This window comes from Bos javanicus, chromosome 11 (genome assembly GCF_032452875.1).
Source record: "Bos javanicus breed banteng chromosome 11, ARS-OSU_banteng_1.0, whole genome shotgun sequence".
NCBI lineage: Eukaryota > Metazoa > Chordata > Mammalia > Artiodactyla > Bovidae > Bos > Bos javanicus.
The window spans coordinates 24,925,218-24,937,637 of record NC_083878.1 but is presented as its reverse complement, the minus strand read 5'-3'; positions in this window follow the sequence as shown (position 1 = coordinate 24,937,637).

The window sequence follows — 12,420 nt, the reverse complement described above, 5'->3', positions numbered from 1 at the left end:
GGGAAGCCCCCAGCCGTTCCTCCTGGCATAGCCTCCTGTGCTCCATACAGCTTCATAGTAAAGGGGGTTGCAGACTTTCTCCAGCTCCTTCTGCCAATGTTCACATTCTTCCTTCTCCGCAGTCTGGTTCTTAGCAAGCCGGTTGGTGATTTCATTATACTTGTCAAGAGTCTCCTGTTTGTCCTCATCATTGATCTTGCCTTGAAGTTTTTCGTCTTCAACAGTTGCTTTCATGTTGAATGCACAGGACTCAAGCAAATTCTTGGAAGACACCTTGTCCCGTTGCTTATCTTTAGCTTTGTACTTTCCAGCTTCCTGGACCATATGCTCATTGTCTTCCTTATGGAGAAACACCATATGATTTAAGTAGATTCAGAAAAGGCATTTGCAAGATTCAACACCCATTCACTACATTTCTTGGCAAACTAGGCATCACAGGGGCCTTCTTAGCTTGATAAACCAAAAGCCCACAGCAAATGTCATTCTCAGTGGTTAAACTTTAGAAGCAATTCCACTGAAGTCAGAAACATGACAAGGACGCCTGTGCTCATTACTAGTACCCAGCACTGTGCTAGTGGTCCCAGTCACACAATATGACAGAGAACTGAGAAACCAGGAACGTAGCAGAACTAATAAGGGTGTTTTCGAGGTGACTGAATTCAAGATCAACATAAAGCAGTAACATTTCTTTGCATGAAAAATAACCAATTAAAACATGTAAAAAAAAATAAGAGAGAGGGAGAAAGACATATTCGCAAGATAAATAAGATACTTAAACATGAGTTGCAAATTCCTATTAAGAAACTATGTAAATATATTTCAAGGACACACAAGAACTGAATAAATCATGTTTATGGAAGAGAAGACAGTAATCTCAAAATGGCATTTCTGACCAAGTTGATCTATAAATTCAATGAGATGATAACAAAAATTCCTAATAGATTTTTTTAATGGCCCTTTGACAAACATTTCTTAAATTCATATAAAAGATAAATAGCAATGACAATCCAAATCCAACTCTGAAAAAGAAAAAATAAGCACCAGAAGTCAAAGCAGTTTATGTCTAACATAATTACCATGCTGGATATCAGTGCAAGAATAGACAGATCAGTGGAACAGAACAGAAAGCCTATACACAGAGAGTACAAGCGCTGGGAGGTCTTTGGTATATTGTAGGTGTGGTCTGACTAATCAGTGGAGAAGGGTGGATGTTTGATAAATGGCAGAAGGTAAAGAAAAAATTTTAAAGATATGAACAAATCCCTATCCCAAACCATACATCAATGTGAATCAACTGTAAGTATGCATATATCCCCTCCCTCTTGAGGCTCCACCCCATCATTTATTGACGACCTACTGTGTGCCGTGGGCCCTGGGCTGAGAGCTCCATTCATGAATCTCCTTTAATCTTCAGGACAGGGCTGATTTAAAGCTCTGAGCACTGTAAACAAAACTTTCAAGCTATTAGAAAGTCAGTATTTCTTTAAAAAACACAAAAGGAAAAAGTAAATTTAACATCAAAATGTAAAATCTGTACATTATTTGTACATCTTTGGAGCCCTGGATCTAGTGCACGTCCCAGTGGAAGCAGGCTAGTGTAAGCAGGACTCCACAGGGTCTGTTCTGTTGGTCCTGGGTCTTTAGAACAAGTTCCCTCTCCTGTCCCCAGGGCACATGGAAACCTTTCTCTCTCCACCTCCCATCTTTGTACGCAAGTCACAATTTCTTGTCATCTTATGATTCCCCTCACTTACACAGCAGAGGGGATATACCTACTGTTGCCAATTGTATTGTTTCAAGGCCATTTCAGAATAATAACAAGCTTACATGTGTCAAAAATACCCACTGCTTTAAATTGTAATGGGCTTTCCTTTGGAAGCAGCTGTTATATTTCTCAGATTGTTTTTCTGTGTTCTTGGTCTCCAAAGGATTGGCTTCTGTTGGAAGATTGTTTATTGAATTTGGAAGGTTATGACAATTACAAAAGTCATTCTGAGTCTTCCATAATATGTGTCTGAAAAACTCATCCTTGAACTTAGATTCGTCACAGGTGGTAGAGCCAAATCCCTAATCCCAGAGCATTTCCTGGGGGGGGGGGCTAGCCTCTCACCTCTGGCCAGAGGAGGAGACGGATGCTCAGAAGATCAGGCTAAGCAAAACAAAGGTCACCTGCATAATGGAAGCAGCGTGGCAAAGAGCACTGATCTCAGGGTCCAGCTCCGACGTGTTCTTATCTCGCCTTGACTTTAAAGACAGCGTCTGCCTGTTAGAGCTGTGGGAATTAAAGGACAGGATATGCATGAGAGTGAATGTAGACTCTGAAAGGGCCATAGATATGCAAGGTTTTCTAATATATAGCACAGTGGGCCACATCTTAAAAACAGATATTCTCTTTTTCCATTATCAAATGAATTCAGATTCATAAAAGAGCTTTGAAAATACAAGCAAGTACAAAGTCCCACTATTCATAACAACCGCATAACACCAATGTCTGACCTTCGGTCATTGTTCTCTCAAAGGCTTTGGGCTTCTTTTTTCATACTGGTGTAAAGCGGCTGTGTTGTCCCCTTTATATCTAACATCACAAGACTTTCTCAGAACATTTCAGTCTTTGTAGACCTATATTTTTCTTTTGAATTTTTTAATTATGTAAACCATAACTCCAAAGTTGAAACTATAGATGTTTTGTATGAAAGCGTCCATCCTTTTTGTCCTCTGACTCCATTCTCTCCTTCTCCCTATAGATAACCACTTTTTAATTTGTGTATGATTTGTCTTTTCATGATTCATATATGATTGTATTTTCCCTTCTTCCCAGATGAAAAACAACATAGTATTTATCCTGCGCCTTTGCTTTTTTCGTTGAACAGTGAATCCTGGAGATATCTAACATCAGTAATCAGAGTTTTTCCTCATTGCTTTTAATGGCTGCTCCGAACTCCATTGAGTGGCTGTATTTTAGTTCATTCAATCTGTTCTTTAAACAGCAGACACTTAGATTCTTTTATTTTGTGCTATTACAAATAACGCCCCAATGAATGACCTATGTGAATATAATTTTGGTTATAGAATGTGCCTAACCTCACCTGTCCATCAGCTGTCAAAACAGTTGAAACCCCATCCTCTCTCCTGCTGCTCTGAATTCTCTCTGCCACCTTGGAAATCAAACCTCCTCGATCCCAGCCTCAATCTCCCCTGCTCTGAGCTTGAGTATTGGGCACGGGCTCTCCAAGGTTAGCGTCTTGACATTCCCCCTGGTCTCAGGTTGGTTCTCCCTAGCTGTCACTGCCCTCCCTGGACCCAGATACTGTGAAATGCCTGAGGAACCATCTACCCGCTCACCTCAACCTTGCTTCCTTCCAGAGGGGTTTGAAGAGGTTATACCACTGTTTGTTTTGTCATTCCCTGATTGTTTTTTTGCTTGGATGGTTTTACTTTTATTACGAAAATTTCAAACTCAAGAAAGGAGAAGGAATTAAACAATGAAAATCCAATACTTTCCATTACTTACATTAAACAATTGTTAATGTTTTGCCATATTTGACTCATCTGTATGTATTTTCCTGAACTATTTTAAAGACAATAATAGACATCATGGTGATGCTCCATATCTAAATACTTACCGGCCTACAATCCAAGAAATAAAGACATTCTCTACAATAACACCCTTATCACGCCTACCAATAATAAGTAATTTTAAAAAGTAAACTAATTCCCTAGTTTGTAATATTTAGTCCATATTCAGCTTTCTCTGGTTGTTCTAAAAATTATCTTCTATAACTTATTTTTTAAACCAAGAGTCAAACAAGTACCATAGATTGCATTTGGTTGCTTTATATCTCTTTTTTATTTAGAGCAGGTCTCCTTCATGCCTTTTTATTTTTCATCAGATTGACTTGGTGAAGAGAGCTGATCAGTTATCTTGTGATGTGCCTCACAGCCGGGATTTGTCTGATGGTTTGCTTGTGCTGTCATTGACCTTTTCCCCGGTATTCCCTTTCTTTCTTTCCTTTTTTCTTTTTAACTTTTGTTCATCCAGCAAGGTCTCTGCTAGTTTGTTTTGTTCTCTTTCCCATGAGAAGTTTTCCTCTACTGATTCCAACTGGAATCCCTTCAAATGGTTGATTGTTTACTTACTATGGGTGCCGTCCTTATTGCCGTCCTATCCTTAGACAACCTCTGATGGTCAGAAAGTCTCATTCCGCAAGAAGAGGTGTCTAATTTCCTGCCTGGAGGGGGTACACCTGGAAGCCAGTAGGGGAAAGAGTTTGGGGGCTTTCAACACTGGTCACACAGATATCCTTCAATCCCCCTGTGTTCAGACTGAAAACATGACACTGGGCATTTCTCAGACAGAGCTCCTCTATTCTCTTCTGAGGATAAACCTCCAGTTTTCTGCTGGGCAAAGGCGAGATTGCCACCTGGAAGAGCGGACCTGGGAGTCTAACTGCTTCTTACACAACCTTTCCATCAGTCTTTCTGCTTTTGTTTCCACCTTCCCCCTTGCTGCCCATAGTACCTGCTGCTGCTGGCAACCGCTTAGCCTTAGGGGTGCACCGGAAAAGGAATTGTGTTTTTGTTTTTTCCTGCCTACTGGCTTATAATTTCGTTTTCTTCGAATTGCTCAAATCATTTACCATTTTTCCATCTGCTTTCTGGTTTCCAGAATATTTTTGCTATTGTCTCCTCTCCTTTTCTCTCTGTCCTTATGGGTTTGTATCCTTTACAAGCTCAAAGACTGATGCTTTAGAGGAGTGTGAGGAGGGAGCAGGAGTAATAATACATGTATGTACCCACCAGCTTTATCCCTTCTTTCATTTAGAAAAATGCTTCGATTGGTTTGATGAACATGTTGGTTGAGAAAGACCTGTGTCTGGCCATAGCAGGGCCCCTAGACATTCAGATACAGTTGAGAACAGTGTCAGAGGAAAGCCAAATTGCCCAGGATTACACTGAGGAAAATTTTGAATTTCTGGAGAGAAGTGGGAAAGTGAAAGGTGTGAGAAGGGTACAGGTTTGAGACAGGTCAAGGGAGAGAGATAAGAGCTAAAATGATACAGGTAAGTTAGCGCGTGAAGAGAGAGAGATAACGGATGAAAATTTCCCTGTGGGAGGGGCTTACTGGGGAGCCTTGGAAGGCAGACCTGATACCAATTTCAGGTTGTCTGCTGGGCTGTGATGTGACGGAGACCATTTCCTCTCCCTACATATAGTCTAATCTATTTTTTTCATGGTTTCTAGCTGCATGTTATCACCGGGAATAAAGAGCACATTTCCCAGCTTCCCTTGCAGCAACTCACAGTCATGTGACCCAGTTCTAGCTAATAAGATGTAATCAGAAGTGTGACCAAGTTCAGACCAATAAATATAAGTGCTAGGTTGGAATCCCAAGAGAGAGAATTAAAGGGGAGCTCCTTCAGCTGGGTAAATTTCTTTTTGCCCATCTGCCTTTCTTCCAGATTGCAATGTACATGCAGTGGCTGGAACTCCAGCAGTGATCTCCTGTTCTAGGGTAATTTGAGGAGGGAACAGGAAGACAAGAGTCTGGGTCTAACAATACCATGAAACTGCTAGACCGGCTCTGCACTGCTTACCTCTGGACTTTTGCTTTTTAAATGTAAAAGAGAAATACAATTCTTTGGGGTTTTTCCCTAGTGTTATAATAATCACTTATCATGTGACAAGTAGTGTTCTAAATGCTTGGTTTATATACTAATCTAATCTTTATACTGCCAACCCTGTGAGGTAGGTACTATAATTATCTCTGTTTTACAGATAACAGTGAGGCACAGAGAGATTAACTTGCCTAAAGTCACAACTAGTGAAGACTAGTAACTGGGCAGTCTGGGCTTGTAAGCATTGTGTTATACTGCTTGCTAAATCATTTCAATTGTTGTTCGACTCTGTGAGCCCATGGACTGTAGCACGCCAGGCTCCTCTGTCCATGGGGTTCTCCAGGTAAGAATACTGGAGTGGGTTGCCATTTCCTTCTCCAGGGGATCTTCCCAACCCAGGGATCGAACCCATGTCTCTTGTGTCTCCTGTACTTGCAGGCATGTTCTTAATCACTAGTGCCACCGGGGAAGCCTGTTATACTGTATAATTGTGGCCAAACTCAATCCTCACTAATACAGTTGTGCAATACCAGCCCAGAATCTGCCATCCACCACAGTCATGTATTCTTGGTGAATTTTCAGTATTCCAGGTGAGTGAGTTACAAGGCCCAACCATCCCCAATCCCCCCAAGTCACTTGCCCCCTGACATTGATGTGAAGAAAAGAGATCCTATAGTTTCAGTTTATGACCAGCAGTGTGAAAGCAAAGGTCCAAGGAGAAGCAGAGACTGCAGGAGGGAACCGGGTGACCTGGGAGGGTGGGGCGATATGGGCTGCAGTGTGGACCGAGAGCGGTTTTCCTCAGGGAAGTCCCTGATGGTCCAGTGGTTAGGACTCCACGCTTCTGCTGCTGGAGGTACAGGTTCCAACCCTGGTCAGGGAACTAAGATCCCACATGCCTTTGAGATGTAGCCAGTAAAAAGAGCAGATTTCCCCAAATATGTTAGAGGAAGGTGGCAGAGAGAGATGCTTGCATTCACACCTGTAAAGCATTGCTAACATTTAGCTTCATTTCCTCAGGACTGATTTCCAGGCATGGGCTTTGGTACATCTTGACTTCATTTGAATCAAATCGATGAAATAATTCTTTAGCCAATTTCAGATGCTCTATTTGTTATAAATATAACAATCCCCACAGATTCTGCTATACCCTGGTAAGTAAAATTAGGGGCCAAATTTTAAGATACTAAAATAAGAGCACTGGCGCCATACGACCATTTTTATTGATTGAATCAATAAAAGAGACATAAAATGTTCAAAAGAGAGACGAGTATTCGCTAGACATCACTTCTTTGATGAATAAGGATGCCCGAAGGTACAGACTTCTCAAGAAGCTGTAGTGAGAAATTTGTGCAGTTCTCTCTCTGAAACTTCCAGTACCCTGGGACATAAGTTCCAGTCCAAACTGATAGTAAATAGGCCAACTTCAAGGACACCTCTGCAATCTAGCAGGTGCTTGGGGCAGAGCTTGAGCTCATGTTAATTAGTTGCAAGTCGTGGGGGCTGAGCCAGGTAGGTGCCAGTTTGTCCTGAGTTGTCAGGCAGCTCTCAGGGGCTTGTCTCCTGGTCACAGAAGTGTGGGGAGTGGAGGGGGATGGGTTCCTGGAGGGACTCCATGAGGAGGCTGAAGGATCAATAATACCACCTTAGACACTGTCTTCTGATTTACCCCCTCATTCTTAATAAAGACATGGATTATAATGAGACCAATGGGCCCAGCATTTGGAAAGCAAATCTGGCCTGCAGAGCCACATCCTGACAGAGCTGCCCTGGGAGGAAGCAAGTCACAGAAGCACTCACCAGAAGAGTCCTTCTAGAAGATTCCCCAGGAGAATCCCCGAGTTCGACCCACAGCACTTTCCCTCGGAGGGAGGGAGATGGCAATGACCCGAGGGAAATCAGAAGCCAGAGCTGACTGGCCTGCAGAAACAAATGGGTGTTCCCAAGGAATCTTGCTGAAGGGTCCAAATTGGACTGTCAGATAAAATGAGAGAAAATGAAAATATGAGTGAATCAATCATGGCTTCAGGCATATTTGGAGCGAGGATGATAACTCAGGTTGTGAATGCTGGGCTGAGAATTGGTCTAATAGTTCACTAAATATTTGTTAGGTTTTTGAGTCACCTCCGAGAAACAGGTTTTCCTAAGGAGAGAACAGACTCTCAAATAGACAGTTCTGAGAAAGGCACAGAACTGCTCTGCAGATCAAAACGGCCATATTCAGAGGGGTCTGATAAACACCAGCAGCCTTTTCCTCTCAGCTTTTCTTTTCTTCCTCTTGATCATTCATGTGTTTCATGACTTCTTGTTCCTTCATTCGCTTTTATCCCTGGAGACAAGGTTGTGGAGAAATCAGGGATATATCCAAGGACAGGATGTTAAGGGTACCATCCTTGTTCTGCATTAAAGAGAGAACATTGTAGAGCCGCAGAAAATGAAGCCAATCGTTCACCTAGGACGGCTCAGAATAGATCATTTCCCAGACTCTGCACCCACCATTTGTAAGCGAATCCAGAGATTTTCTACAGGAGCTTAAAAGATTTTATTCCTAATCTATTTTTTTCCCCCTAGAGCTTTGGAAATATGGCTCTGTAATTTAATGATTACAGGAGATGAGCAAAAGAATGAACTAAATAAGAGAGCACCAGCTTGCTTTGTAATGAAGGGCCAAACTTTCCAAATATAGAGCAGAATCCAATTGTGGTGCTGTTGTTTATGTTTCCTGAATAGCACTGATATGAGAGACCCTTTGGGAACGCACGCATGTCCTCTCCCACACAAGGAGCCTTCCCTTTGGCTCTTTAGAAAGTTTGGGGAGCTAATCTCACTGCCTGGTACCATAGTAACTTGGCTGATGGAACCACATAGGCTGGAAGAAGTCAAATCCCAAAACAATGAACAATAACCACTCGTTAGCATTAGAGATGGCATGTCCCCAAAACGTCAGAGGACTTTTCTGTGGGTGATAAAGAGTAAGATTTAAAAAGTGATGACCACACAAAGCACAGTGTGGTGGCCTGGACTGAATCCTGAATCATAAGAGGACTGGTCTGAAAAACTAGCAAAATGTGAATAAAGTCTGCTGCTCAGTTAATAGTAATGTACTAGAGTTAATGCCTTAGTTTTTTTAAAAAATTAACTTATTTCAATTGGAGGCTAATTACTTTACAATATTGTAGTGGTTTTGCCATACATTGACATGAATCAGCCATGGGTATACATGTGTCCCCCATCCTGAACCCCCTCCCACCTCCCTCCCTATCCCATCCCTCAGGGTCATCCCAGTGCACCAGCCCTGAGCACCCTGTCTCATGCCTCAGACCTGGACTGGTGATCTGTTTCACATATGATAATATACATGTTTCAATGCTGTTCTCTGAAATCATCCCACCCTCGCCTTCTCCCACAGCTTCCAAAAGACTGTTCTTTACATCTGTGTCTCTTTTGCTGTCTCACATATAGGGTCATCGTTACCATCTTTCTAAATTCCATATATATGCATTAGTATACTGTATTGGTGTTTTTCTTTCTGACTTACTTCACTCTGTATAATAGGCTCCAGTTTCATCCACCTCATTAGAACTGATTCAAATGCATTCTTTTTAATGGCTGAGTTTTGATGAATGCACCATGATTGAGTAATACGTGAAGATTAGGAGAATCTGGGTAAAGAGCGTATAGACCGCTCTCTGTACTCTGGACTATTCTTGCACCTTTTCTGTAGATATAAATTTATTCCCAAATAAAAAGCCTTAAAAAAAAGGTAAAGTCAGATTTTCGTTTGTTACTAGTGGGAGTATAAAGGGGTACAAATGTTGTGATACTTCTCATCAAAGGATTTTAGAAGTGTGCATGCCCACTGACCTGTGGTTTCACTCCCTAAAATTTGTCCTAAGGAAATAGTCAAGGATGTTCAGCCCAGTACTCGCTGTAATTGGCAAAGTTGGCTGCAAACTCCAAGGCCAAAATTAAGGACGATAGGAACAATGATGTAGCCACTCTGAGGGATTTATGCAGTCACTTAAAGTAATGTTGGAGAAGTCAATTTGATGACATGAAAAGACTAGCACCGTGCATGGTTGAGTAGAAAAAGTACTCTGCGTGGTATGGTCTCATTTTTAAAAATCTATGTGCTTTGAAGAGTGGAAGACGCTATACCAAAGTATAAAGAGTGGTCTTCTCTAGGTGAGTGAGATTGTGGGTGCTATTGGCTGAACTGTGTCCCCCTCGATTCATATGTTGAAGCTCTAATTCCTAACTAAACTGTATTCAGGTGTGGGCTTTTAGGAGCTAATTAAGGTTAAATGAAGTCATAAGCGTGGAGTCCTAATTCTGTCAGATTGGTGGCCTTACAAGAAGAAGAATAGAGAAATCTCTCTCTCCCATGCACATACATCTAGGAAGGCCATTTGAGCTCACAGCTCTCACCAGAACCAATCACGCTGACACCCTGACCTCAGCATTCTACCCTCCAGACCTATGAGAAAATAAATGTCTATCATATAAGCCACCCAGTCTATGGCACTTTGTTATGGCAGCCCAAGCTGAGACAGTGGGTATTCTAAATTTTCTTGTTTTTACTCTGCTGCATCTCTGTAGTGAATATGAGTCACTTTATTACTTGAAGAACAATAAATGTGAAATTTTTATGCTTAGGGTTTCACTTTACAGTTGACAGAAAGAAACACTACTTCTTGGGTCTCCTTCAGGAATAGTCTTTGAAGGGATAGTAGTCACCCAGAGATCATTTCCTTCATGGAGTCAAACTGGTGTCAGGCTCCTTAGGCTCCATGTCCTCAGGAAGGGGGTGGACTCCTTCATCCCTGCCATAGTTTATACATCCCTGGTATAATTTATAGTTCAGCTTGTACAGTGACTTATACTTTAAAATGCACATCAACACATATTACCTTTGTCAGATCTTTGCTGACAAAGATCTATATAGTCAGAGCTATGGTTTTTCCAGTAGTCATGTACGGATGTGAGAGTTGGACCGTAAAGAAGGCTGAGCACTGAAGAACTGATGCCTTCAAATTGTGGTGCTGGAGAAGACTCTTGAGAGTCCCTTGGACAGCAAGGAGACCAAACGAGTCAATCCTAAAGGAAATCAACCCTGAATATTCACTGGAAGGACTGATGCTGAAGCTGAAGCTACAATACTTGGGCCACCTGATGCGAAAAGCCGACTCACTGGAAAATACCCTGATGCTGGGAAAGAAGAGGGAAGGAGAAAGGGGGTGAGTGACTGAGGCTGAGATGGTTGGATGGCATCACTGACTCAGTGGACATGAATCTGAGCAAACTCTGGGAGATAGTGAAGGACAGGAAGCCTGGCGTGCTGCAGTTCATGGGATTGCAAAGAGTTGGACACGGCTTAGTGACTGAACAAAAACATACAGTAACTTAGTTGACTGCCATAGCAGTAAGCAAGGCATATAATATCGTTCCTCATGAGTGAAGTTTGGGAAGGTTACATGACTTGCCCAAGGTCACCTGCCTAGTGGTAACGGAAGTGGAACAAGGACAGGGCCTCTTGCCTCCAAGATCATTGCCTGTCTCTGCTATCAGTTACTGCCTGTCTAGCTCTTCCTTTTGCAGCAGTCCTGGGCCATCTCAGGAGTAGGATTCAGAGAACTAGCTCAGTCCTCCAGAGTCCTCCCCATCCCCAGGGAAATTCTGGTCCTCATTATTTCATGTTGGAAATGGAATGATGTTACATTCTACCACTTTCATGCCAAGCATGAGCTATTTCTGGGTTGTACATTTTCCAGAACCTCAAAGGCTGTGCAGCCTCTGAGTGTCTCGAGCAGCCAACCTGGATTTATCCTGTGCATCCACCTGGTTGCAAAGTGAAGCCTGGATCCTCGGCCCCAGAAGGAAGGTGGCGTCTACTGAAAATGGCTTTGCAGGAGAGGGAAAAGTCAGGATCTGTTAGTGTTGGAATCTGGCTCGATATCTATTTATGTATTTGTTCTACATTGGCAAATAGAAGCGTGGATAAATATCTTTAAATCCTCTTAGGGATTTTGCAGATTTTGCATTAGTGAGTGAGAGCAGTTGCAGACATTGGCACTCTGCTAGATTTCTTAATGTTCAGAAGTCAAGTAAAAATTTTGATGACTAAATGGAAAAGCAGGAAGTTTATGTTGGCATGGGGATTGCTATTGCTCTCTTTGACTATAGAACCTGATCAGTTTACTTATTAAGTAGGAAACTATAAAGAACATTGTAGTACATGTGCATTCAACCGACATATCAGCACTTGAAATGTGCAAGGCATTGTGCTAGGCTTATAGGAAAAAAAAGCTGCATTAAAAAAATACCACCTGTTCTCAAGGTACATTCCGTCCACTGGGGAGACAGACACCTACGCACATCACTGTTACCCAAGGCAGTTATGATTTCAATCCCAGAAGGTGGTTGGAAATGCCGGGGGAATCATTTTTAATTATTTTTAAGTTTAATTGTCTACTTCATTTTACATTAAAAAAATTTTACATTAAAATTTTTTTATTTATTTATTTTTGACTGTGCTAGGTCTTCATTGCTGCCTGGGATTTTTCTCTACTTGTGGCAAGTGGGGACCGCTCTCCAGTTGCAGTGCATGGGTTTCTCATTGTGGTGGCTTCTCTTCTTTCAGAGCAGGCTGTAGGGCTCACGGGCTTCAGTAATTGCAGCTCCTGGGCTCCAGAGCACAGGCTCAATAGTTGTGACATATGGGCTTTGTTGCTCCGCAGCATGTGGGATCTTCCCAGATCAAGAATTTGAACCCGTGTCTCCTGCATCGGTAGGTGGAGTGTTTATC